Raw genomic sequence first — 4,918 nt, forward strand, 5'->3', positions numbered from 1 at the left:
CCAGGATCTTTCCTGGTGCTGGTCCCCCTTGTCCTGTGCCTTCAATGGCCAAAGCTCCCCCTTTTCCCAGACCCTCATCCCTCACCCTGCTTGCTGCAGGCAGTGTGAGGATGAGGGGGCTGAGGCAGAGAGCTGGGCACTGCTATGGTTGGTGGCTTAGTGGGGATGGGTCCATCCTCTGGAAAGACCCTTTCTAGGATACAGAGAGAAGTGCTCCTGGTAGGGCTGAGCAAATGCTCCAGGGATCAAACACAGAATGCCACTGCCTTCCCTCCTGGCCCCAGCAGCGGCCCCTTGGCCACCCTCTGCAGCAAACTCCCTCTCAAAAGGGCTGAAAACCTCATGCTTCTTCCCCAAAGAGTCTCTCCCAGTTTGATGCTGAAATGCCCCATCCTTCTGCTCCCTGGGAAGATCCAAAGGCAGTGATGGGATCCCAGACCTCCCCAGCTCTCCCAGTGTTTCAGGAGCACCTCCAGCCCCTTGGCACCCCGTAACGCACACGCGGGGCCGCAGCAGGGAAGCAGCGAGCCCGAAGATCCAAAACCAGGGAAGGAAAGAAGAGGGGCTTTGTGCAACTGGTGTAAATACCAAACTCACACTGACTGCAGTCCTCGTGGCTGGGGACAGAGGATGGAAGCACCACACCAGGGTTGGCAGCACCCACCCCGTGTGGGTCAGGAGATCCCAGGGGTTGTGTGGGGCAGCTCCTGCACTCGTCCAGCTGATCCCTCCATCAAGGACTGCCTCTGCCTGTACAGTCCGTGGCAGCTAAATGCTCCTGGGGTTTTCCCAAGCAGACTTGCATTGGAGTAAACCTCTCTAAATTATTTATTTATTTATTTATTTAATATTATTATTATTATTCTATTTTTAATTGTATGTCACAATGGACCAGTATTTATTTATTCTAATTTTTTTTTTCTAACGTTAAGTTATTTTTGGATCTGTTTGTTTGTTCAAATGTATCCATGCCGCCGGTCTCGTGTAAAGGTTTACAGCCGTGGCCCCTCTCAGTGAGGTGGCCGGAGTGACAGTCACTCCTGCTGCCACCGTGTCCCTGTGCGCTCTCACGGGACACACGAAGGGACGCGGGGCAGAGCTGCGCGCTTTCACGTTGGAAGGCGCCGGCCGGGAGCCAGCTGGCCCCGCGCTGTTTGCCTTGGCTCCGCCGGCAGCGCTCAGCCCGAAACCCGCCCGCTCCGCGCAGCCACCGCCGCTTTCCCTGGGAGGATGCCGTCGCCAGGACTCCCCTGCCCTGTTTATCCCTGCGCGCTGACCCACCCATGGGAAAACAAAAGAGACTGTGAGAAAGCGATCCCCGCGGAAAGTCCTTGCAAAATCCAGCCTCTGGTGAAGGATCTGATCAAGGCTCTGTGTGTGTATGTGCACATGTGCATATACATGTGAGTTTCCCTCGGTGTTATTTATTTTTTAACTTATTTAATATTTTTAGTACAAGCTTTAGTACACCCTTCCTGTTAGTGGACAGATGGGGTTTCTGTGGGTTTGTGTGAAGCTGTGAGTTTTTCTGTCTCTGTGCCTTTTGCCAGTGCTTTTTAATTTTTTTTTTAAGTTTCTCTCATTCACCGCTTTTATGGATTTTTGCTCTGCATCCAACATCTGAGATTGCTGCAGGTGCTGTCTGCAAAGAGCAGGTTCACCTGGAGCAAAGGCAGCTGGGTCACTTTGGTGTTGGTGAATTGCTGCTGTGGTCAGACACACAAGGGGTGTTCAGGGCTGGCCACAACATCAAGATAATATCTGGGCTGGTTTTTGAGAGCCCTGTCCCGCACTCAAAGGCTCTTTCCCAGATGATTTTGAATCATCCCACAAGCACCCCTGCTGCCTTTCCCTGGCAGAGCACAAGTCACAGTGCTCACTCCCAAATTTCCCCTTGACCCTGGAGCCATCAGCTCTCCCATTCACTGGACCTGCCTTGGCTCTGGGTTTGTCCCCCCAAGGGAAGTTTGTCCCACCTGTCCCAACCCCATGGTCCAGAAAATCCAACACCATTTCTTCAGGTTTGCTAGGAAGCAAAGACAAGGGATGTTTCAAATCACTGTTCTTCTGTTCTTTCTTCATTGGTTGCAGCACTTGGCTGAGCTTTGCTTTATGTTAACTGCAATTTTCTCCATGTTTTTGTTGTTTTGGGGACTGAATTTGTACCAAACTTCTCTGCAACAGCCAATCACTGTTATTTTGCTATGCATTGTACATATATTGAACAGGCTGAGAGAACTTGGCCTCTATTTAATATTTATTTCTCTATTTATTGAGCATTACTTTAAAAAAAGCTCTTTGGGTGATGCTGTTGGGTCCATGAAGGCAGGAGCCTTTGAAGTGGTGCCACATATGTTGGAGGGAGGAAGGCAAATTTGGCTCATTTGGACCTCACCACCAGTATTTAGAGAGGAACGTCATTGTGATGGAGGTGGGCAAGGCAGGGGAAAACTCTCCATCTCCTTGAAGCAGTTTCTGTTGACAAATCACATCCCCCTGGAAAGCACTGGGGAATTCAGAGGTGACAGGCCAGCTCTGGTGGAGGAATAACCCTGCTCCTCTTCCTCTGCCACGTGGCATAGGGCTGCCATCACCAAAATTCTCTGGAGTTCTCTGATCTCCCACTGCTGGTCCCCTCTTCCCTCTGGAGGTTGGGGACACTTGTCACCCTTTGGATCAGTGATGAGGAAGGGAATAGGATGGAAGTGACTGGCCGTGGTCTCCACCAGGAAGGAAGGATGTCCACCCTGCCCCATCCTGAGACCCTCATGCTGTGGCCTGCTTTGCCCCCTTCCCCAGGCTTTGTGCCAGTGGCTTTTCCCTGATGTGAGCTCAGTAGCTAGCAGGGCTGGGAGGCCTCCCCTGCTGTGTCCAACACGAGCAGAGCTTGCTGCAGACATCCTCCCCCAGCTTTGAGAAGAGTGAAAATGAGATGTGCTAAAAGTCCCACCCTGCCCCAGCATTGCTCCACCAAGGCTGCAGCCACTGCTCTGCTCACCCCGGGGAGGTGTTTGTGCTCCTGGGGCAGAGCTGCCTGTGCTGCTGCAGTGTGGACGCCGCTCCAGTGCCAGCCAGTGAGTGCCAGTGCTGGGCTGTTCCCACAGAGCTGGCCCAGAGCTGCTGGGTGCTCAGCCTCGGGCTCTTGGGGTATTGGTTTGAGAAAGGGGCAGGTTCAGGTGCCTAAGGGAAGACTCTAGTGTCCACTGGGGTTTTATTACCTCTTCACCAGAGAGTAAATCAGTCTCATCACTTTGCTGCTAGCTGGCAGTTTGCACATGACTGGGATGGTCTCCAAAGCAACAGTGTCATGGTTAAGCACCCCAGCTTTTGGGTTATTGCCTAGAGAACAACACCCTCACCAGCCCAGGGCAGCTGTCCACCTTTGAAACCCAGGGGATGAGCAGAAGATGTAGAACAAAAGCCCAGATGTGAGAAAAGCCATGAGGGAAATGGTGCCTCTGTTCTCTGCCTGTTGGTTGATTCCACCCCCAACGACACCGGCACATCTGTTTGTTTGAGTTCACTGTAAAGCTCCCCTTGCTCTCCATCCACATGTGTTCTGTATCCTTTAGTCTTCCTGGGTGTTTGAGTTGTTAGCCTGGTTAGAAAAAGGTTCCAATAAAGGTTTGGACAGTATTTCCTTTGCATCATGTTCCTTTTGCATACAAGTGCGTGTGGTGGGATATTTCGGGTTGTTTCAGCTGCTCTGCAGGGAAGGGCATGTGCCTCCACTCCCAGCTGCTGAGGACTGGCTCCTCAGGGCACTGGCTGGAGCAAAAAATGTTGTGGGCTAGTATTTCTGGCAGCTCTCCTCTCCCTGCCGGGCCAGGCTCCTGCTCCCTTTGCCAGGCTCTTTGGATCCCCCACCCTGTTCAGGCACTGAGAGCCTGAGCCAGAAATGCGTCCATCTGTCCCTGGAGGTCACACTGGGCTCACCAGTGCTCTCCTCGGGGCTGTGCCCTTCCCTTCCTGCACAGCCCTTGCTCCAAGCCCTGCACAGAGTTCCCAAGCCACAGGTCCTGCCATTGTCACCTTCTGGGCAGCAGCCAGGGGCAGTGGGGACTCTCCAGTGCCCTGAAGTCCCCCAGGGGAGCAGCAGCACTGGGCCATGTCCCCGTGCTCCTCAACAGGGCTCAGATGGGCACCCAGGAAAGGTCTGGGTGTGGCACAGGTGGGTCGTGGGGACACGGGGCAGCATCCCCAGGTCACCCAGAGGAGAAGGGGGGCTGCAAGGGCACTTCAGAGCTGATATCTTGGGGTGGCTCGGGGTGGGAGGCAGCTGGGAGGATTGGAATGACAACAGGAGCTAAATTGGGATGGCCCAGAGAGGGTGAGAGCAGGGAGGCGGAGGGGACGTGTGACTAATGGGGATGAACAAGGCGACAGAAGAATTCCTGGCCGGGGAGGGAGGATGGCCTGGAGCTATGTGGGCAATGTGGGATGGGGGATGTTATGAGGCTCCTGGAAACACGGCAGGATCGTGGGACTGCCTGAAACCTCCTCGGAGCTTGTCCCTCTCATCCCGTGCGCTGCTGTTTGCCCAAGGGGGTGGCAGGGCTGGGTGCTGGGGAGATCCTGCTCCCCAGCCAAGCTGTGCCCAGCTGAGCTCAGGCTGTTTGTGACAGTGACCCCCAGGACTGTCCCCATGCTGTCACCCACGGGCGCCAGGACGCCCCAGCCAGGCAGAGGCAGCCGGGCAGGACAAGGGAATGGAGGGGGATGCTCAGTCCCTCCACCAGCAGCTGCCTCCTCGCACCAGGAGTACTCAGCTGGCACCTGGGACCTACTCGGGCACCTCCAGGCATCCCTTCGGACACCAGGGAGACCCCTGTGATGCCCAGGTGTCCCCATGCTCGGGGGGCAGCCCTGCCCTAGCCAAGGAGAGGCAGCTCCCCGTCCCCAGCGTGATTAATGCCAC

The sequence above is a fragment of the Geospiza fortis genome, unplaced genomic scaffold, assembly GCF_000277835.1.
Source record: "Geospiza fortis unplaced genomic scaffold, GeoFor_1.0 scaffold408, whole genome shotgun sequence".
In the NCBI taxonomy this organism is placed as follows: domain Eukaryota; kingdom Metazoa; phylum Chordata; class Aves; order Passeriformes; family Thraupidae; genus Geospiza; species Geospiza fortis.